Below are 23,606 nucleotides of genomic sequence, written 5' to 3' on the forward strand. Positions count from 1 at the left end.
TTTCCTCGTGGCTTCCCAAGAGAGAGGCTGGTCTGGAAGGACCCTCAGAAGAGAGGTCCCTAGAGAGGCCCAGTCCTAGCAGAGTTATGAGTCACATGAGGCTCCCAGAGGAGCAGGGGCCCTTCCTGAGGGGAGTCAAGACCTGACACAATTGAAAGGAGATCCGTGATAAGGTTCTGACTCTCTCACTTGACCCTGGCAAGCCAGACAAGCTTCCTCCCATTTTTGAACTCCAGTTTCCTTCTCCACTGAATGAGGGAGTTGGGCGGACAGTGTGCAGTTATTCAACCTACTTAGTCCAGCACCTAAGACTCACCTGTGTTTGTGCCACCTTTATTCAGTTTTATCCCCTCAGCCTTTTCAGACACTGATCTGTATAGAGGCAAAGAGCATAGGCCCTGGAATCAAGTTACCAGGGTCTGAACTCTGAGCTTGCTGCCCTGGGTGTAGGACCTTGTTCTTGACTTGGTGTGACTAGCCTTGTCCATCTGTAACAGGGAAACAGTGTTGGTACCAACCCCATCGGGCTGTTAGGAGGGTTCCATGAGCCAGTGCAAACATTGTAGAAACTGTTCTGTGTTATGTGTTCAGTGAGTGTTGGCTAATACTACTCGGTCAGAGTTCTTAAGCTTTCATGAAAACATGGAATCGATTTGCATTCATTTTCTCTTGCCTTTGGCTTCATCCTCTCCCTCCCTACCCTTCCCTTCAAACCCAAGCCATCCTGGAAGGGGGTGTACTGGCCAGAGTTCTACAGAGAAATGGGACCAATAGGATGTGCATGTATATATAGTTAATAGACATAAACACACACATATAGAAAGAGGCTTATTATAAGAAATGGGTTCGTGCAGCTACAGAGGCCGACAACTTCCAATTTCTGCAGGGCAAGCTGACAAGCTGGAGACCCAGGAGAGCCAGTGGTATAGTTTTCATGTGAAGGCAAGAAATAGCTGATGTCCCAGTGGGAAGGCAGTCAGGCAGGAGAAATTTTCTCTTACTCAAGGGAGGGTCAGGCCTTTTATTCTATTCAGGCCTTCAACTGATGAGATAGTACCTACTTGCATCAAGGAGAGCAATTTGCCCAAGTCCAGTCTACTGATTTCAGTGTTAATCTCATGCAAAAACGTACTCACAGAAATACCCAGAATCATGTTTGAGAAAATACCTTGGACACCCTGTGGCCCAGTTGAGTCTTTATATAAAGTTAACCATCACAAGTGGTTCAAGGCCTTCCTGCTCCCTGAGAGACTTCTCTTAAGTCTTTCATTGCCCTGGGATCTTGAATTCTCCTTTCTCTGAACTCCTAGAAGATCTTTTTGGTTGTTTCATTTGTCTGGGCGATCAGTCACACATGACCTTGCATGATAAAAGAAGGACCAACATCTACTGAGCTCTTACTCTGTGCCAGCTCCAGGGGGAAGCCATTATTATTCCTGTTTTAAGATAAAGAAACTGGGGTCTAAAGGGTTTAAGAAACTTGAGGAAGGTATATTTTGTTAGTGGGAGAGCCAGGATCCATATCTAGGTCTGTTTGACTCCAAACACGTGTTCTAGCCAGTACCTCCAGTGATCTCCTTTACTAGTAATATTTAAATAGTTCACGCATGTGTGTTTTCCCTTTCTCATTGGATTGTAAGCTGCTACAAGGGAGGGATTTATACTCCTCTGGATCTTTCACTGAGCTTAGCATGGTCACCAACACTTGGTAAAATGAAGATATATATCTGGTTGTGATTCTTTTTTTTTTTAAGTATGGATTTAATGGGGGCACCTGGTGGGGGGGCTCAGTCAGTTGAGTGTCTAACTCTTGGTTTCACTCTGGTCTTGATCTTGGGGTCATGGGATTGACCCCTTCCTCGGGCTCTGTGTTCAGCAGGGAGGCTGCACGAGATTATCTCCCTCTCCCTCTGCTTTCCCCTTCTCATGTGTGGGTGCTCTCTCTCACTCTCTCTCTCTCAAATAAATGAATAAAATCTTTAAATAAATAAAGTATGGGTATGATGAAGCACTAGGGACCTTTGAGCTGATGTGAAGGTTGCCTTCCTTTTTTCAGTTACTGTGCACTCTGTCTTTGGTTTTCAGCGGGCGTAGGTCCTTTGCCCAGGAGAATGAGAAGCCACTGTCCCTACAGTCTTCACCCAGCAGTCATTTGCTCATGTTTCCAGCTCTGCCTCCCTGATGGTTTTCTCCCAGGACCTCCACCTCCCTCTCCAGGCCCGCTCTTGTCCTATCTTTAGTCTCCATCTTTCGCCTGTTTCTGAGTCATCCTAATTGGGGCCATTTCCCTGTGCATCCCCAACACAAACGCTCAGCTGGTTGGGTCCAGATGTCTCTCTGGCTCTTGAGTTCAGCCCACTGCTTAGGTTGGAAACACTTCATGTCTTCATAGTATATGAAGTGGCTCAACCTTTTTATTCTAAGGTCCTCCTTTTCTGCTAGATCGCTGTTCAAGTGGGTTTCTGTTACTGCCACTATGAGATTCCTGCCTAAAACACCTCAGAGATTCAGATGGTTCATCTAAGTTCCACTTGATTTTAAAGGTCACTTTCAAAATTACTTTATGGTTAGAATAAAGCTCATTGTATTTATTTAAGTTATCATAGATGGCTTAGGGGTTGTTTTGTTTTGTTTTGTTTTGTTTTTTTCTAGAAATAAAACTGTCACATTGTGTCTAAGGACCTTGCAAATAGATCGGTGGGGCTGGAACAGAATAAGCAAAGTGAACTAGTCCGAGATAAATGCAGAAGAGTAACAGTAACTGTGGAGTAACAGAGTCTGCAGGGCTTTGTGGTTAGGAAAACTTTTGACTTAATTTTTTATTCTGAAAATTTTAAATATTTCTTCCTTATTTCTTCTGAATGATATAGATGGCCATGGGAAGATTTGGGCAGAGAAGTGGCTTGACTGGAGTGAAGTCTCCATGAATCTCTCTGGTTGGTGTGTTGAGAATAGACTATAGGGAGAAAAGATGGGGCAGGAAAACTAGTTATGGGACTGTTGCAATCATCTGCATTAGGGATGGGGCTGTCTGGGTGGTACAGTGGATGGGATTTAAGTGATAGGCTGTGACAATGACGATAGGGTCTCCTGGATTGGACCATATCTGCTTTATGCAGGGAGAAGGGTGATGTGTGAGATCCCATAGGCCTGTCCCAAACAGAAATGATTACAACTTTATCAATCTCAAAATGGGCAACAGGGAGTCTGCTAATGACTGAACTTAAGTATGTGTGTATGTGAGAGCGCTGAAAATTTTTATGAAGACTCCAGGTCCCTTCTTGGGAAGAAAGGATTAAGAACTAAGCCTCTGCATGGGATAGATCATGAAAAGAAATCAGTGGCTACATGGCTGTGGGGATGACACTGGACCCAGCAATGGTCAGGCTTATACCCTCAGGAGGTGGCATCATGAGTAAATATAAAGGGAGGGGGAGCCCGGGCAGGATGGGCACAGACTGGGCTGAGCAGATCTTGGGGGGCAGGGGATCATCTCCCCTGGCCCCTTGTAAAGCCACTGTGTCCTGGGCAGGGGCTGCTCTGGTATCCCCACTGAACCTTGTAGAGGGCTGCTCAGCCCACAACATCCAGCTCGACTGGCAGTGAGAACACGTCTCAGCAGGGGAAGGAGTGGTCAGCAGCGGAGACGTCTGGGCAGATTGCCCCCCATGTCTGCAGGGACAGTGGGCCTCTCTTTACACTCCTTTAATGTCAAAAGGCTAACACAGATCTCGAAACAAATCTCTCTCCCTCCTGCCGAGTGCGATGGAATGGCAGAGCTGTCAGCGAAGACACTTGGCAGAAGGCATCCTTCCACTTGGCATGATATAATTTGCACCACCTCTACAAACTTTTCCTAACTATTTCCTAAAAATAGTGCTTCAATTAGAAACTGACACAACTTCTGTTGGGGAAGGTGTGAACAGCCGTGAAATGCTCAGTAAGGGAAGGAACAGGTGAGACCTCGGTAGATCATCAAATGCCAAATGATATACTATAATGTATGGTAATTGGTTATTATTAAAATAGTCTATTGCTTATCACACAGTAGCTAAATGGCCTTTCAGTTGCTCTATAATTACCCAGTGATGGGTGATCTGTTTTCTTCTTTGGGAGCTGGGTACCAAAGGCATCAGAGCAAAATCTGTCACAACAGAGGAAGAGAGCATGGAGAGGGGAGGGTTTCTGCCAAGGTGGGGCTGAGCCGAGTTCTTTCAAACATCCTCAGCAGGGCCAAATGCTCAGAGGGGACTCCACAGGGCCAGGGAGCAGAGGATGAGGTCTGGTCTCTGCGGGCTTCCTCTCTCACTTGCTTTGCTTCTCACCTGTCCTGGAAGCTACCTCTTCTGAAGTTTTCTAAAGGTTTTTGCTGCCAGGGGAGATAAGACACATTGGTGTGAAGTGAGAAGAGGGTGGGGTGCCAGTGCCTGCCTCTGTTCCTTCACTGAAGCCAGGAGAGAAGCCTAGGCCTCATGGCAGGCAGGGGTGGGGGTTTGACACTCAGTCTCCCAGAATGAGGAGTGAGCTCAGTGGATGTCAGGGGAGTGGATGTCATGGGGCTTGATCCCCCATGGCTGTGGAGAATGTGGGGATCTCAGAGATGAAGATTCGGTTCAGGACAGCATGAGAGAGAGGAGAAGGCAAGGTCAAGGGAATCCCAGAGATGGAAGGTGCATGGGTCTCAGCTCTCAGATGAGAGAGAAGGAGCCAGATGGGAGGAATTGGTCCAGAGGCACATGCTGTGCTGATGTCCAGAGCTGGGGTGGGGATTCGGGTCCTCTGAATGCATCTGGACAGGCCTAAACCTGAGAATGCTGCCAGCAGGTCTGTGCTGGGAGCTCAGGAAGGAGGTGAGACCCAGGGTCTGCCTTCCCGTCCTCGCCTCTCCCTGTGCCCCAGCAGGCCTCATCCTTGCCTGGGGGCAAGGGGAGAGGAGGAAACAGCTTTGTGAAAAAGACCAGGTACCCCAAAGTCCATAGGATGGGGGCCTATGGCAGGACCTGTGGCTTCCAGGCTGGTTCATCTCTTCCTGACTGGGTAGCCAGACCCGTGGTTGGAGTGGACCAGACCTCCATCAGAGGGCTGCACGTGACTCAAGAGAAAATTACTCTGGAAAAGTCTGCAGCCTCTTGTTTACTGGCTCTTTTATGTCCAGTGGTGGGTGCCAGACTCAGAGTCTCACACATTCTAGGTGCCTGAGGAGTGCTAGTAGGACAAATTTATAAATGAACAGGAGGACGCATGACCGCTTAGCACCACAAACAAACCATTTTTATCTCCATTGTTCTAAAGCTTAAATATCTGGCTTGTGTCACTTCTGTGGGGAAGTCTTGCTGGATCTTAACGGGAAGAACAGGGATGTGCTTCCCCAGGTCTGTGCACGTGTCTGCTGAGGTCTCTCTCCCCCACCACACGGCATTGCCTCCTCAGGGGTGGGCACGTGTCTGCCGTGGTGTAGACGGTCAGGAAATATTTGCGGGAGGATTGGGTGTTCAGAATCACACACACACACACACACACACACACACACACACACACACACTCTCTCTCTCTCTCTCTCTCTCTTTCTCACACACACACACACACACACACACAATCCTCATTCTAAACTGGGAAAACAAAGGTAGAAGTGATGTTCTTGGCTTGTTTGTTTGTCTTTGTAAAGTTTCCTTCATTCTCCATGCTAATGAGGATCTCAGTTTTTTGGAGAAATTATTTTCTCCTTGTTATTTGCAATATTGATGGAAGAGTAAATCCAGATGCCAGCTTCCTGGCCTTGGAAACCAAAGGGGTCCCTGAGTCTTCTCAGCCAGACCCACAGGTAAGTAAGTGGCCAAGCTTGGCCGGTTGAGGCTCTCGCTGAGTGTCTGATTTTTGAGCTAATGACAGAAAGATGAAAGACATGGTTAGAGTTCACTCACCCTCGCCGCTTCCTGATCTGATTGCTCCTGCCATGAGACAACACCCGGAGGTCCTAATTTTGCATTTTTTGCTTCTATCCTACTTCGGAGACCAGTTCTCCAAATTTCCTGTGGAGTCATTAAGGATTTATCCTTCCAATAAATCCCTTTATACTTAACCAGCAAGGGCTGGTTTTGTTGCTGGCGATCAGTCTTCTGACAGATGTCGTCACAAATTTACTTCTGAGCCTGAGTGGGTGCCCAGCGGAGGGCCTACACTGTCTGTGGAATAAATAAATGATGGTCAGTGGGTCTTCATTGATATCTGCCAATCAGAAATGTTCCAGAAGATACTGATTTTTTTTTCCCCATAAATACCACCGAAGCTCAAGGGTTTGAAAGCAAGTCTAGATTTCTCTCTTGGCATGTTCCAGACTGGGAGGAGTGAAATGCAGGTCTTGGGGTCTGCCAACTGGGTTTGGCATTTGGGACATTTAGACTCTGGGATTGCCATCACCCTACCAGCCTCAAGGGCCTCTTCTGTCTTCTCAGAAGGAGAGGTGCCCAGCTGCTGGTGGCAGTCCAGCTGCAGAGTTCATGGCATAAGCACTCTGTGTGCCGCCCGGACATGCCAGGGAGGTTAAAAAGGCTTTAAGCCTGGGTCTGGGTCCTGGCTTCATCCCTGCAGAGCAAGAGTGACACACTCCACAGGTTTTTGTGAGGTTCGAAACCCCAGTCCCTGGAGGTGTGAGGTCAAAGGCCAGCTTCCTTCCAGCCTTCGATCCCTTTCTCCTACTCCCCAGAAGGTTTCCTCCTCAGGAATCCTAGGATTTCCAGACTCCTTTCCCAGGAGGAAACATCTTTTTTTTTTTTTTTTTCCTGGAATTATTCGTAACAGAGTATCTTGAGGAGTTTCAGTCCAGATTTCGTGTTCCCAGAGGGTACTGACTGACACTTTATCTCCCCATCTTCTGCTCAGAGCATTGAGAGCATTGAAGAAAGATCTGAGATTTTCATGCGTTGCCCGTGTCTTTTCCAGAAGAGCTCTGAAATGCACGGGAGACTCTAATGCTTAAAATAGGCTCCTGCAAATTCTCCCGTGCCTGTAATTGAAGAGCCGATTGGGGAGAGATAGCTTCGATAATGCAGCATTTTAAAATTATAATATTAATTGTGGTTAAGAGTCTCCACTTTCATTTGAGAGCGTGTCCTCCTCACTGGTGAAGTGGGAAGGATGCAGAAAAGAAAACAAAACATTTTTTCCCCCAAACCAACTGAAGTGTCAGGCACCGTCAATTCCCAGGCAGAGAAGAGGCTGGCTGGCATTTCAGGGGAAGGCCTACCCCCCGCCCTGTTTGCCTGGGGTTCATAGGAAGAAATCCTCTGGCAAGCATCCTTGCGTCGCAGAGAATGGAGACCCAGAGAAAGGAAGGATCTGTCCAATGCATGTCTCCGATTGTGCAGTGAGGCCCTTTGGCCAAAAGATTTTAAAGTGCTTCTTCCAGCTCAGGTATATCCCGTTTTACAGATAAGGAAGTTGAGGCTGAGGAAAGTAGGCACCCTGGATCCCACCAGCTGTTAAACTTGAGCTTGTGTTTGGGGGACCTTAGGAGCTCCTGTACTAGAAGCCCTATTGGCCGTGGCAGAGGGAACCAGATTACATGTGCAGAATGGCCACTGGCTGTCCAGAAGACCACTTGCACTTGCTACCTGTCGCTAGCACTTAGGACCTCCCATTTTTCCTGCTTGCCTACAACCCATTCCCAGATATCTGGCTGGCTATCAAGTCCACAGTTAGACATGTGGGTACCAGATGTGCACAGCATTGTATCCAGCTGTGCTTTTGCCAGCTGTAGAAGGTACCATATGCCAATTCTTACCCATAGGACATCTGGAGAACAGGGCCCACAAGAGAAGAAGCTCCTAACATGCCACTAAGACAAAGTGTCTTTCTGGGTGACAGTAGCAAAGTCCTGAAAACTCACTAGGAGCAGAAGTAAAAGCTGGGAACTGAATTCTGGCCAAGACACTTAAGAACTATTTATTGAGTGCTTACTCTGTGAGAGGCACCATGCTAGTGCTAGGGGCTAGTGAAAACAAGAGAGAAAGGGCCACACTTTGGAGGCAAGGGATATCTGTGATCCTGCAAAGTAGCCTGGGATGATCCTTTAGGAAAGTCAATCAGATCATTCATTGATCCACTCAAAGTAAAAGCCACAATCCTTACAATGGTTTAAATAATCCTATTTTATTCTACCTTCCTAACTGCAATTCCTAACACTCTACTTCTTACCCAATCCACTTAGCCTCACAGGCTCCTTTGCACTCCTAGAACACACTAAGTGTGTTTCTACCTCAGGGCCTTTGCGCTTACTACTTTCTCTGGTGTAAGGTGCACAGCAGGGACTCTTGGTTCTTGCTTCCCTTCCTTTTCCTTTTCTTCCCTTCCCTTTCTATCCTCCCCCCAACCCCAAGTATCTCAATTTTTAGGAGCTAGTCACTACAGGCGATCAAAGAGGAAACAGGGTGGGTGATGGCTGAGTTTTGGTCCTGCTCATTTAAGTTCAGTTCTGTGCCTTGTGCCCACACTCAGATTCATGTCCAGCCTTCAAGTCAGAAAACAGACTGACCACAGGCTGGCCTGCCATTCCCACCAGCATTAGTGACTGGTTTCTCTCCCGTGCCCCTGAAGGAGTGAGCTGGGCCACTTTCCAGACACATCTCAGGCAACAGGCCTGCTCTGTGACACTGTCAAGAAGCAAGGAGCCTCAGGAAAGCCACAGACATAAACAAGATAAAGCCCGTGACCTTTCAGGGCACTTGGGCCTGAGGACCAGAGCGCTGTCAGTGGCCCAGCCCTTGTCCTGATAATGGAGGGCAAAAACATTCCAGGAGATGTATTTGTCTCTGAGTCCAAGGCAGGGCAAAGGCTGAAGTTCCTTGAGAAGCTGGGGGTAGGGGAGGCAGAATAGGATGCCTCTGGGAGATTCTCTCCAGGGCACAGAGCCAGCCCCACTGTGCTTGCTCTCCCTGCAGCCCAGACATGGGGCGAAGAATTCAGTCAAGTTCAACAAACACGAACCTAGCCCCCCACCCCTGCTCTTCTGGCACCACTAGGGGCAGAGGGACTGAAGATAATAAAGGCTGAGATCCTTGATCTCCGAAGGCTCGCCAAGGCTGAACAAGACATGGGGGTCAGTAACCTTCCATGGAAGACAAGAGGGAGACAAAGGACAGACTTTAGGACTCTGCCGAAGGAGGCAGTCATTCTGTCTGAGGTCATGGGAGCCCAAGAGTATTTCTTAGAGAACAAAGCCCCTGAGTGGGGCTGTGAAGGTATGGTGTGATTCTGACAGGGGGAGAAGGCAGGGGAACACTACTGGGCAGAGAGACCGCTGTGCTCGAAGGCGGGGAGGAGCGCGGCTGCAGATGCCTGGACATCCCTGCAAGGCCTCCGAAGAGCTGGTGAGGAAAGCAAGTTGGAAAGGCAGATCTGGGTGGGAACGGGAGGGGTCTTGCCCCCAGAAAAGGCTTTGGCAGCTAGAGGCAGCTGGAGCTGGGACTGGCTCATGAGATGAGGGACTTTCCACGATGGAAGGAGGCACAGGAAGGGAGCAGACAGGCAGTGGGGCTGGGATATAACCCAAGGAGGAGCATTGCTGGGAAGAGTTGTTGATTTTTTCTTTTCCCTCTTCTAAGACAGTCATCAGCAGCTACGGAGCCACTTGAGTGTGTCCTGAACACCCCAGAAATGGTTCTAAGGCAGAAGGAGTGCCCAGGTATAAGTCTGTCCAGGCAGAGGTCCCCAGGAAATGCAGGAACCCAGCCAGGTAAGCACCCAGCTTCCAAAACACCTGCATCTGCCTGAGCAATCCTTCTAAAGCACAAATATGAACATGTCGTCACCCTCCTTAAAACCCTTCATTAGTCCTATGTCACTTGCAGAATAAAGCCAAGATCTTTGGCTTGGCAGTGATCACCTTGTGAAGCCCGAGCTTACCTCTCTCATCCTGCCCGATGGCTCCCATCTCCCCCGATGTGAACGGCAGTGTTTCTGAACTTGTCTGCACATACAAATCACCTGGGGACTTTTTAGAACTTCCAAAGCCCAAACCATACCCCAGATGGATGGAATCCTCTCTCTCGGAAGGGACCCAGCCCCTCAGGCAGCCCCAGACAATCCTGGGGAGCTGGAAACAGGGCCTCCGCCCTAAGCCCCAGTCCCACCAATGGGTCAGTGAGCTGTCTCTGTCACAGACAGCTTCACAACCTCAGTGACCTGCAACCAACATTCACACTTCTGCTCACATAAATGCAGATTGAATGGGATTTGGCTGGTAGTGCGGGCAGCGGCTCTGCCCCAGCCCTCAGGCCAGCGGAGTTCTACTCCCAGCTGCACATGGCAATCAGATGGTTCCAGAGCCGTCTCATCTTTCTGGGAGCAGCAGCTTCCCTGGGACAAATTCTCAAGACAACGCCAGAGTGCAAGTGCCCCTTGAGATCGTTGGCTTTTACCTGGCACCGTTTCCTTTCCACTCACGTCCCGATGGTCAAAACAGGTGACCTGGTCAAGACCAATGTCAGTGGAACGGGGAGATGGATCCCACCCACTCTTCTGCTCTGTGAGTCCCAGGGAAGGCGGGAGTGAGAAATAGAGATGAATCCAATCTACCTTATAGGTAATCTCATGACTCTGGACAGGTCCCCTCTATGAACATGTTTCCCCATCCAGAGAACGCGAGAGTTCCCCTGGATGCCCTGTACGTGCCTGTCCAGCTCTTCCCATCCACACACACATACTCATGGCCATCCGCTTGTGTCCACAATGAACACTGGCCCCTGGGAGCTGCATTAACTCTTTGCTGCCCCCATCGAGGCTGGCTATACCCAGCACGTGCCCCAGGGAATCAGGAGAAAGCTAGAGCTGCTTTCTCTGCAGACTCAGGAATTCCCAAGAGAGGCAGGGCCAGGAAGGGAAAGCACTTTGGGAGGTGGAAAACAACACACTGCCTTTGGAGCCAAGAAGAGCTGAGTTCGAGTCCCGAGTTGGCTGCTGATGACCTTGAGCAAATCAACCCCTTCCAGTCTTCAGTTCTTCATCCATGAGATGAAAAGAGTGAGTGCTGTCACAGAATCAAGTGTGAGCATCTATGGTATATTAAATATAGTAAACATATACGAACATATCAAAATATGTATACTTTAAACAATACAGAACCATTGTATGAAAAACAATGGGCACAGAACATAGGCTCCTTTCCCTAACCAGCTACCGCATCCATATATTCCAGACCATACGCTGGGACGCTGGCTTGTGAAAGGGTGGGGTGAAATGATGGGGGTCAACGTCCTTGAGCTTCTCTTGGCACCCAGTAGGCATTCACACCCTCCCTTCCTTCTGTACAGCATGTCCCGGCCGAACTCCCGATTCAGTTTCCCAGAGGCATCAATCCCAGACCCTTATTCCTCTTTCTTGCCTATGGAGTCACCTGAATCTTCCCCCAAACAAATGAGCAAAACCAGATGGATGTCAAAGCTCCACCAGCAAGCTCCTGAGTTCCTCCTCACCAAACAGCGTTATCTGACTTAATTCTCCACGTTCGTTTCCCACCAATCCGCGAGATCGGTGGTAAGGGCCTTGCCTGCCCCCTTATAAAAATGTTGTGTCTCAGAGAAATAAGCAGTTTCCTGAGGGCCCTCAGCCTGGTCGGGGGGAAGCTGAGGATTGAGGGGACGGTCTGTAGCCAAAGAATATTCTGCAGCAACCCCTGTTCCCTGAAGTCGGCGGCTGGGCACTGGGTAAGAGGCCTGGATCCTGGCACTGGCTCACCATCGGCTTGCTGCCCTAGAGCCTGTTTCCTTCCCTGAAAATGACAAGTGTCCCTTCTGTCCTTAACCCACACATGTGCACCCCGGTGTCACGGCCGGTCCAAATGGGCCATACGCTCTCTGTCCTCTGTGCCTTTCCCCAAGCCATTCCCTGCACTTCGACCTCCTCCCTCAAAGCCCTGCGTCCGTCTGGTGAATTAAGCTCAATGATTTTGCACAATCTTCTCTCGCTTCCTCCAGAAAGCCATCCTGGATGAGTCCAGGTAGAGTCAAGTGCCCCCTCCTCCACGCTTCCACAGTCCTGCATCTACCCCACGGCTATGACCTTTGTCCCTGTGTAGCCCTGTGATTGTAGGACTTTTTCTGAGCAGACTGGGTGCTCTCACGTGCCCCATTCATCTTTATACCAGGGTCCATCACAGATACTTGCTCAGATCAAGCTTATGGAATGAACACATTCATGAATAAATGCAGAAGGAGAACATAAGAGGGAGGGAGGGAGGGAGAGCATCCGTGAATGAGTTCAGGCTTTTTGTAGGTTCCATGACTTAGGAAAAGCTTATTCTTATAGTTCTTCCATTGCCGACCTCATGTCGCACGGGGATCAAAGCCCCAAGTTCACAGCATCACATCCCTCCCCACCTCCTGACCTCTCCTCCCATCTGTCGCCCTGCCTGGCTGGTGGTAGGGCCTGCTTGCTGCCATGGAAAGGCCTCCCAGATGATGAACATCAGCCTGCTTTCCGCATCTCTGTGTCTCCCTGCCTACTAGGTCAGCTCCCTTCCTTCCCATTATGGCTGGCAGAGGGCTCCATCCTTCTATGCCAGACTTTCCTCCTATCCTCAGGAGCCCCTGACTCCCAGCTCAGACGACCCCCGCATGCCCAGCCTTCGGGCATCCCCGAAGATCCATGCCCAACCCTTCCTGCCTGCCGGTGGCAATCCGGCCATGCCTAGTAAGATCCGGAGGTGGGCTGGTGGAAGGCGGTCGGGGCCAGGAATCTCCTCTAGCTAAGGCCTGGGGGTGAGCACACGTGGCCAGTGTCCACATTGTGGTCTAACCTCAGGCATGCTCCTTTTATCTCTCCATGTCAAAGGGCTTTTCATCTGCAAACCGAAGACAAGAACGCATAATAACTACTGCTGTGAGGTGTTTTCAGGAACACGTTACACGCTGCCTGTTCACCTCCGTGCCTGGTGTGCCGTGAGCGCTGAATGAACGTGAGCCTTCTTCCTCGTCCCTGTGTCTTGTTGTCCATGTTGCTGCTGCTGTGTCCATGAAGGGTGCACAGCCTGCCCAGGTACGCCTCCTCCTGTGATGCTTTTTTTCCTCAAACTGCTCATTAATATTCTGAGGACTAAGTCAGGGAGGCAGTAGCCACACACCAGGCTTCAAACTAATCAAGTCCCCGTCAATCCAAATGAACTTTTCTTGCCGATTCTCAGATCTTCTGCATCTTGCCCCTGGGCACATTTTACCCCCATAATGAAGCCGGGGGCGGCCCTGGCTGCCCACTGCCGGCTCCTGCCTGATCCCCGGGTGTGACCTCCGCACAGTCACAGCTGTTCCCTGGCACTGCGCTGTGAGGCTCCCCCAGCATCTGTCTGCCTTCTCATTGGGGGACCACGCAACCCTGGGAGATTAACATGATGTCCTTGTAATTTTGCATCCACGACACATGTCGTTTTCCTTCAACACATTTGGAAGGAGGGCAAGTTCTACTTTGTAAGGACCATCACTTATCTTGAACTGGAAGAAAATAATTTATTTGGTCAAAGTTGTGTTTTTTCCATCAAGGGCACATATTTCCCTTTTGTAATGGGAAATGGATCCCCCCAGAATACCCCCTATTTTCCAAAGCCATTCCAGCATGGCGCTTTCTTCCTTGATTTCAGTGAACCAATGGCTAAGAGAGTGAGTTCACAAATAACTCCACAAACAGAGGGGAAATTCTTCCCTTTGTGATGTTTCTGAGAGAACCGTAAGACTGTCCCTCATCTGACTGGAACCATTCAAATTCTTTCTACTATGGAAAGACATGATTTGGAGGGCTCCTTCCAAGACCTGGGCCCTGCCTCTCGGCTCAGAAACTTTGCTGGAGTTCCCAGGGCCACCTGTCACCCAGCTAAAAGGGCTGGTTGGCATTTTTCTAGCTACAAGTGCTAGAAAGCCTGGAGCCCCCAACTTGGGGGACACCTCTTAGTGGCTAAGATTTGGTCAGCGACAGACTGGAAGATTCAAGACCTTGAATGAAGCCTCAGAGTCTCGGGCCCTGGGAACTTAGGCCTGCAAGGATGGCTGTGGAGGAATCCCAGCCCCTCCACCTCTCCTGAACCATCTTCAACAGATGTTCTGTTCTTAGATCTGGAAGGGATGTGCTCTAGGCCCCGTCTTCAAGCTACATAAATGACAAGCTTGTACAGCAAAGGAAGCTGCCTCAGACATTCTCAACAGGACTGCAAGAGAAGAGAGCGGGTAAGCAACTTGCTCAGGGTCACACAGCTCGTGACTATCCAAACCAGATTTTGAATCCAAGTTTATATGACTTCACATGACCAACCTTTCTGCTCTGTTTCTACTTGGAAGGCAGTCTCAGTGCAGCTGAGATCCTGGTGGATGTCACTTTCCCCCAAAGCTGTAAACTTTACAGGTTAGAGCCCCATCCCCTGCTGTCTGCTTACTTCCAGAGGCTTCTCCAACCACCAGGTATCCCCCTGGGCTGATGATCTCACTCAAGCTCTCACTCGCAGAGGAAGGCTGGACCCCAATACCGATATGGGACAGACCTCATGGGAACTTTATTTAAAAGCCCAAGAAGTGGAGAGAGAAAAGGAGAAATCATTCAGGCAGAGCAGGCTCCCATCCCGGGAAGGGACCTTCGCCGCTCACACCTCCTGCTCCGGCTGGGATTGCATTTGTGTTTAATAACAACTTTGATCCCTCTGCCAGCGGCAGCGGTCATTGAGAAATCCTGACATAAAGAAGGTATCTGGGAGATAAAGTTCTGCAAGCGATGATTACTAGCACTTAAGTTCTCTTTTTGTTGAAAGGAAGAATCCCAGATTGAACAGTGCATTGAATGATATGACAAGCAAGTACTTGATCCTTGTCCAGCTGGAGGGGATTGTACCCATCAGCAGCTTTTTAGCTAAGGACGTCTTTATATTTTCCCTTCTTTGTCTGGGCCTCTCTAGTTCCTCCTTTTACTTCATGTCAGCACTATATAGTAGGTATGCCAAGTGGTTTTGAAATTTAAATTACAGTCTCTTTTTCAGATGTTATTGGAAAGAACATGTAATTTATAACCACGTGTTAGGAGTACAGGATGTTCATGGTCCACTGCCAATTTTTCTTTTGTAAAGTTAATAAAACTTTCATAAAACACTTATACACTTGTATATTTCATGGTAAAGATTTTTTTTTATCTCATAGGCTAATGTAAAGATTTATTAAAACCATTTTTTTGTTAAGAGGAGTGTCAATAGTTTGCAGCTGAGTGTAATTTTGAATCCGTGGAAGATGACGGTCTGATGGAAAATGACAGTAACAGCTTTGTTGATTTAGTACTAAAAATAAAGGAGCCTTTCAAACGCGAGAATGCTCTAATACCCAGAGTGGGCTAGGACGCACTCAGGCCAATGGAGGCGAGCTGGGAGAGCCGGCCACCAGCACTCCAGCCCCTGGCAAGAGCAGAGAAGGACTGGATGGAGCCCAGGTGGGAGAGTGAACATCGCCCCCGCCCCTCCAGGGATTAGCTGCAAAGCGGGCTCTCCTTGGGGAGGGAGGGAGGAGCCAGGAGGAGTGTCTGGGCCCCGCTTTTGCTTCTTAGAGCAGGAAACTCCAGTATCTGCCTGCCCCCATGGGGCATTCGTGGCCCTTCTAGCCTTCTCTGGAGCCTGGTTTTTCCTGAAGGTCAAGGGCTACATAACAATGAATTTGTTACAATCTGGCACATCCCTTCCCCCTCCTCCACTCCCCCCGCAACCCCACCACCCCCAGCAGTCCACATCTACCCCAAATTACTCCTTATTGCAAGATCATTTGGAGGAACCTCACTTAACATTTTACCTACTCTATACCTAAGCATCCTGGAAGATCTTTTTCTGATTTTCCTTTTTTTGGTGTTTTGTTTTGTTCTGTTTGTTTGTTTGTAGCTGCTAAAGGGATGTGCTCTCCTATGTGGGGTTGGGTGTGGATCTTCGGCCATCTGGAGAAGTAAATAGACCTCTCAGAGCTTCTGTTTTCTTTCTGCGAAAGGTAGATGACCTCTGGGTCCCTTTACCAGAGCGTTCTGAGCCTCGCAGTTTGCAAAGCATATGGATTGGCTTTGTAAGCTGCAGGCAGTGGGCAAGGGCACCCCTCTTCTCCAAGCCAGACCCATCATCCGTGAGGAGGCCTGAAGAGAAGCTGACAAATGGTGCAAAGGCCCTCATCTCTCAGATGTCAAGACGGGCTGAATTTACGATTAAAAAACTCAGAGGAAATAAAGAGGAAGGGGATGATTAACTGTGTGTCTAGACTTTTGCCTTAGGAAGTCCTATAAGCCCATTTCACAGATGATGAAAGTGGGATCACAGAAGGCCAAGGCATTGGCCCAGGGTCGTGGAACAAGGGAGACAAGCAGGTCTCAAACTTTGGCCATGCAAGGTCTGAAGCTTACCTTCTTCCACTCCACAACATCAGAAGCAGCGGGGACACTGGGGGGTTTCTCCGTCCCTCAGAGTTGTAATTCCCCATTGAGAAGGTTGCCTCTGGTGAGGGTCCAGAAACTCTACTGCCTCCCTCTCCCCAAGCTGAGGGTCAGCCCCTGAAGTTTGGCCCAGGAACGGGGACATCAGGACCTCATGCTCCCCATGGGTCTCTGGCCAGGCTCCCTCACTCTGATCTCCCCTTCCTGCTTCTTCCCGATGCTCTCCCGCATTCTCTTGCTCCCTTTGCAACTCAAGTGGAGCTCTCTGTGGCAGCTTTTCTCCTGGGGACTCTCCAGCACCTCTGGGGCAAGGGCCAGGCAAATTCCTGGCTTAGGGTCACGGTTTCCAGCCACCTCTGTCCCCCTCATTTACTGGCTAACTTCTATTCCTCATGGAAGTTTCTGGTTACTTGTCATTTCTTCAAACCCTTCCTGACCCCTCTGACTGGATCAGGCCATCTGTGTGCACTTTCATATCATCTTGTGTTTTCCCAGCACCTCTCACAATCACAGTTATGTATTTATAGAATAATTAATTTGCAGTCTGTGTTAGCTGCAAGACCACGAGCTCTGGAGGGGGGGGGGAGCCCCATTTGTCTTACAAATGGCTTATGCGTTTACCATGCCTGACATATAGTTGGGTTAGTCCTTTCCCAGACCTCGTATGGCCACCACCAAATCTTCCTCTTCTTTCAGACAAAAGATGTCCTCCTGCCTTTACACCTGGTCCAATTCATGACTGTGCCCTGGGTCCCCTATACAGTATCATAGAGTCCCTGTGAGCTTCTGAGGGGGTTTGTATAAGCCCCCAGATAGTGGGTGGGACGGGAAGATAGCCCGTGGCCCAGCCTCATTCCATGTCTCAATCACCCTGAAATGTGAGGCACGGATTGCTTTAGGTTCCTGGGAGAAGATGCAGAAGAGAAATTGGAGGACCCTGGGAGAAGAAGCCCCAGGGAAGGGATAGAAGAGCTCTATGACACCTCTGTCACTGTCTCTCTGGACAGAGAAGAGATGGGACCCCAGGAGCATAGCCTGGAGTGTGGGTGTAGACTTTTTCCTCCCAGGAGACTCCTTTCTGTTGGGCCACAGAGCAAGCCACTCCCAGAAGCACAACGTTGCTTATTGCTATTGCTGTTGATTTAGCTGATGCTGTTGCTTCTAGAAGAGGCAGTGTGGTCCAGGAGAAGGTGTTGCCTCCAGAGCCTGAAGGTGCAGGCCTCTTAGTTATGAGAACCAGTGGCTGGAGACCGGCCGGGCACTGAGCCTCCCGCACATGCTCACAGTGTGAGGCTCTGGCCTGTTCAATGGGATCATTCAGGTTCCCCTATAATTGCTTATCGCAGGGGAATGTGGTCAAAGCTGGAGGGTCTGCTGTTCACCATCTCTCCAGCTTGAGACAAGTTAGCAGAGCGATTAAGAGTTCAAGTTCTCCTCCTGGAACCTCAGCTTATTAGCTTCATCATCCTGGGGAAATTACTTTGCAACTCTGGGTACTCAGTTATAATTATAAGCAGGGTTGGCTTCGTGAGCATTGGTTCGGGCATCTACACAGAACCCCATGCTCCCAGGACCCTGTACTTGGTGTGATGCCCTGCTCTTGCCATCTTGAAATTCTTCGTAATTTTTTAAAAACAAAAAGCCCATGTTTTCATTTTGAATTGGGTCGAGCTTTGCAAATAAATAAATATTACAAAATAAATATTTCTTACAAGAATGAGGGTGCAGAACAGTGAGATAAGGCAGCTCTGTAGCTGGCATATAGGAAGGCCCCAGTATTAAAGGCTGTTATGATCATTGCCTCCTGGTTGTCTACCGAGTACCTCATGCCTCTCCAGCTTTCTGGCAGGTAGTTGGTTAGAAAGGACATCTCTGGGCTTCAGAGACAATCAAGGACAGGCTTTAATCCTCTAATAGAATTCAGACCAAATAAAAACCAGAAACCTTGGCTGGCGGCATGACAAATTCCCCCAGGAACCCCACAGGGGATAAAATAGTGCCGACTGATGGCAGGCTGTGGAGAGCAGGCCAGGATTCCCCTCGGTGACAGCCTGCCCAAGAACCAAGATCACACTCTCCTCTCCCTGTTGCTCACCCCCCGAAGCAAAACCACTCTGCTATATCCACCAAGTTGACCATTCTGGATTCTCCTTTGCCAGACCAATCATTCATCTCTGCCCTTCTGAGTCTGGGAGTGAGCGATTGGAAAGAAACAGGTGGGAGAAAAGTTGGCATCACTCTTGTTTCACCTGGTTGATAGATTAGAATGTCCCTCTCTCTCTCTCCAATCCTCTCTGACCACCTCTGGTTCTTCTAACACATGCAGCCATGGCCAGCGGTGACTCTTGAGGCTACCCTTCTGACTTCTCCCCAAGGCATTCCCTGACTTCTGTCTGAGCCCAAGTGTTAGGATGCCTTTGTCCATTTGGTTTGAGAATATTATGACCATCCCTCTGTCTCTCAGATGTGTTGTCTAGAAAACCAAACCTCCTTACTGAAAAGAGGCATTTTCTATTCTATTTGACCAAAACCTTTTTTTTTTAAATCACCAACAGCTGGTAGCATGGCACAGACCCTAAACTTCCTCATGCAATCTCAGGTACTCTGTAATGGAGAGAGGAGCCAGCAGAAGCAGACGGTCTTTTCAACCGTGGGCTATGTGAGGAGTCAGGGAGGGATAGCAGGTATCCGCAGAGAGAGGCGTTGGAAAGGGGGCTCTGAAATTCAGCCCAGTGCTTTTCTTCCTGCTGCACCATGTTGTCTCTGTTGAAAAATTCTCCTTCCCCAAACACAGAGTACAACAATCCCAGTGAATGCATTGCCAATGATAAACTATGTATGGACAAATAACAACAGTGACAAAACCGCGCACAGAGACAAGGCAGTCTGTGTCGGGGAAGAAAGAGAAAAATAAATGAAATTAACAGTGGGAGACAAAAACAGAGGGAAACCCAGCAATTAGATTAATCATAGACTTCCAGGAAATTGGCCCAAATTTCTTTAAAATCTTGTTGATTGTTATTCAGATTGAAGGGTTCCCTCAGCAAGATTAGCCAGAGCCCACCAAGCTTGCATACCAAAACTGCTGCTTCCCAGGGGCGGGCTGCTTGGTGCCCTGGCTGCGTCCCTGCTGCAGCAGGTCACCTGTGCAGGGGTGAGGGCTGCAGCTCAGCTACCTCAGGTCACCTGCGCAGGTGTGAGGACTGCTAGGCAGAGCCCCCTATGGAGGGTCAAGAGGGGGCATTTCTCATCCAGGCTCTTCACCCAACACACCTTAGGACTTCGAATAAATCCTGTAACTTTCTGAACTTGAGCTTCCACATCTGTTAAATAGTCAAGTTTGACCCACCCTTCTTAAATCAGTGGGTTTTGAGTTGCTGAAGGCACGGAATAGAAGTGGATATCCCTGGATAAGCCAAAGGTGAGGTGCAGGCTTAGCGTAGCTTTTGAGTACTTTCAGGGTCAGAGACAAAATGTGTGGCCCAAGGTTCAAACAACCCCCTCCCAACACTAGGAAGAAGGAAATGCAGCGCGATTCTATACCTGGGAGCTGCTGCAAATATGTTCCAAAGCCTTCAGATTCAGTAAAACTCTCAGTATGTCTTGACCAAAATAGTCTTCCCTCTTTTATGATCTGCATTTAAAAGAAAATTCAATGACCTATCTCTGGATTTATTTATGCTTAAATCATTAGTATCTTGGCTCCAGAATGTTCTTGGGTTGCCAGAGGGACGGCAGTGATTTCAAATGCCTGGAAGTCGCCCTTCACCCATGGTGAACTAATCCAAGCATAAAATGGCTTGGGTTTGGTTTGAAGGATTGAATGCCTGAATTCTTAGATCCGAACTCTTCAAATAGGACTATTTTTGGCTCGAAGTAAAAAAAAAAAAAAAAATGTATATATAGATATATTGGCTGCCTACTAGGTGCTAGGCTCTGTGCTAAGTGTTTTGCATGCATTATTTAACATAATCCTTATAACAACCCAATGTGGTAAGTTCTATTAATAATCTCATTTTAAGGATGTAAAAAGCAGCACATCCTTCAAGTATTATGGAAGAGATTTGGACTAATTTTTTTCTTGGCCTCTGTCTTTGAATCTTTGAATCCCATGAAAAGAATAGCTAATCTGAGAGCTGAAGAGAAGAGCCATTCTCTACTACATATCTCAAAATATGTCTGCTCTGGATTTAATAAGCTTGAGAAAAAAATTAAGTAGGACTCTTTGCCGCAGGACTTCTCAGGGCCTTTGAAATGAATAAAGGGGAAGGTACATGCATCATTTTCCAAACTTATTTGGGATTCTAATATTCTTCAGAAAAATCATTTAGAAAATGTTGATATAGATCATCATCTCATTTAATAGAGGAATAAACCAAGGCTCAGTCAGGGGAAATAATGTGTCCCAGGTCACAGTGTGTTAACAGTAAAGTTGAGACAGCAACCTAGATGACCTGAGTCTAGGCCTGGGCCTCATTCCAGATTCCACTACAACAAAGGGAGCAGCATGAGGATTAGTTGTGAGGCCCCCAAAGTTTCAAGCCAGAAGTGCCCTGCATCTCATCAGAGACCACAAAGCACCCATCTGCAGACTTAAATGGTCACATATTTTAAGATAGAAGAGAAGAACTCATTGTTTCCTGAAGGGGCTTCATTATTTAGAATTCTCTAGAGAAAGAGAATCAGAACCAGTTGGAGAGATTTTAAGTAATTGGCACATGTAATTGTGGAATCTGACAAGTCCAAATCTTTAGGGCATACCAGGAGGATGGAGACCCCGGGATAGGTTGATGTTGCAGCTTGAGTCTAAGAGACAGAATTCCCTTTTCCTTTTCCTTGGGAACTGCAGTCTGGTTTCACTAAGGCCTTCAACTGATTAGATGAGGCCCACCCAAAGTAAGAAAGGTAATCTGCTTTACTCAAAGTCTGCTCATTTAAATATTAATCTCATCTAAAATAAAGAAGAGGGGAAAAAAAAAAAACCTTCACAGGCACATCTATACTGGTGTTTGAGCAAATATTTGGGTACAGAGGCCAAGCCATTTTGACACCTAAAATTAACCATCATAGGTGCCATGTTCCTTCCTGCCCTTAGAATGCCAATGCTGTCTTTCCACATTATCCTCATCAACACAGTCCATGCCCAGAGATAGCCCATGGCTCTGGCCTTCAAGCTCTGCCCCGTGTGGACTCAGTGGAACCATGGAGGCACCTTGTGGATTTCCTCATCAGTGGATAAAGCCAGAGGCAGAGGCTGAGGAGAAAGCCTGAGCTGGATATATTCAAGGATTCCACCATGCTCCCTCCCTCAACCAGAGTAATTCCACCTTAATCTCTTATGTATTAGACTTCCATTGAAACTGATAAAATTTATCATATTTATTTGATAAAATAAACATTTTGATAAAATTTATCAAATTTATCATAAATTTTCTCAGTCTACACTAGCATCCCAGCTCATCCAGACCCTCTCTGCTCAAAGGAGATGTTAAGTACCAGAACTCTCAGCACTACACAGACAGTTATGAGAGATGCAGAAGGTCAGGCCCCACTCCAGAATTACTGAATCAGAATTTGCATTTTAACATGATCCTTAGGTGACTTGTAAGCACCTTGAAGACTAAAGAGGAAAGCTGTACAAGTCAAAATTTTGAGGACAGAGACAAGCACAGAGCCAGACATATAGTAGGCAGTTGAGAATTAGTTTTCCTTTAAGTGATGGGCTCACTTAGGAAACTGAGGCCGAGAGGGGGATGGTTGACAGTATTACTTAGTAGAGTGCTGGCACCAGAAAATAACATTCTCTGATTTGGTTTTCTTTGTGCAGGAATATGACTCCTCCCTGGAGAGCCCAAGTGATTGTTGAAAACTGTGAAGTCTCCAGTCTGAGCATTTCAGAAACCAAGATGTTCCAATGGAAGCATCCAAGTTCTTGGTGTTTGTGGGAAAACTCCCTATAAGGAGTTCTCTCCAGCAAACAAAATCATTTGGCGAGAGTGAGCAGGCTCCCGGGAGGGGCCCCTTGGAATGAAAGAACACTGAACTATGTCTTTACCTGCAGGCACATTCAAACTGAAATAAAAATCCCCTTCTTGGAAACCTTGGGTCCATCGAAACTGCCCTTTCTGCAAGGACGGGAGGGATTCGGAGCCGAGGATGAGTTGAAGAGTTAATTTGCTGCTGTGCTAAACGGTGAGCAGTGAGGCTGTCAGAGGGGAGAAGCAGCAGCAAGTGGAGAAATCTTTGATCCTCGCTTCAGCCAACTTCTTCCGGAAACTTGAATGGGAGATCAAACATGAACAGCAGTGCCGGCTCTGGGCTCTGTCCAGGGCTATAGGAATCCAATACTCCAATAATCATCCGGCTTTGACAGAAGTCAACCCAGGAAGCTCACCAAGGAGAAGGCTTTAGAAAGCAGAGGACTGAAGCCATGACAAATGAGGAAGAGAGGGTTGTAGATGTCCTTGGGCTTTCTTCACTGGAATACCCCTCCTGTGCATTTCCTCCCTTACGCAGCCAGCTTTCGTGCAAGGCTCAAAAGGCAACAGAGATGAAGTTGAATAATCATCTGCATTTCTAGACTGAGATGAAAGTTCAAGGGCCTGGGCTTGGCTTTTCTCTGCTAAGGATTCACACAAGCTCAGCCTGGGGAATCGGTTTACCGTGCAAGGAGCACGGTAGACCTCAGGTCACACCAACACTTCTGTCCAGACCACATGTGATTTTCATCATAAAACCCCTCCCATCTGGAAAGCACCTTGTAGTTTACAAAGCATTTTCACGCTCATTATCTCATTTTTCCGATGGTAGGTCGGGTGGGGGGAGCGTCTTTGTGTTCCAGGGGCTCAGGATTGATCGCCAGCTGCCTCCTCATCCCATTTTCACCCCAAGAATCCTGGTCATAGGTAATACACAGGACAACGTGATCAAAGTCCAGCAAATTCTGCAAGTGTGGTCACTTACAGCGGCCACAAATACAGAATCCATTACAGTCACTGGCATACAGCCAACCACTCTGATATTTAGCAGAAAGATAGGCAAGTAGGCAGAATAGTGCCTCTCATCACTGTGGGAGTGTCCAGACTGTTATCGCCTTACCCTGGTAAGGGTAAGACCCACTGCACAGAGTGGATACTAAGTAAAAGCTGTATCTCAGGGCATAATCTCTACTCATTAGGTTCAGTCCT

The 23,606-nt window shown here is 48.2% G+C and overlaps 1 long non-coding RNA gene across 1 annotated transcript; it reads right to left on the reverse strand.

Annotated features, from left to right (window-relative positions):
- Window positions 1–2,677: 2,677 nt before the first annotated feature.
- On the reverse strand, window positions 2,678–22,945 carry LOC125079221 (uncharacterized). Its single transcript, XR_007121071.1, has 4 exons — window positions 22,475–22,945; window positions 18,547–18,607; window positions 5,922–6,182; window positions 2,678–2,956 (listed from the first exon to the last, which is right to left on the reverse strand). It is a non-coding gene; the product is annotated as an uncharacterized LOC125079221 (long non-coding RNA).
- Between the last annotated feature and the right edge of the window lie 661 nt (window positions 22,946–23,606).

Source organism: Lutra lutra, chromosome 10, assembly GCF_902655055.1.
Source record: "Lutra lutra chromosome 10, mLutLut1.2, whole genome shotgun sequence".
Lineage (NCBI taxonomy): Eukaryota > Metazoa > Chordata > Mammalia > Carnivora > Mustelidae > Lutra > Lutra lutra.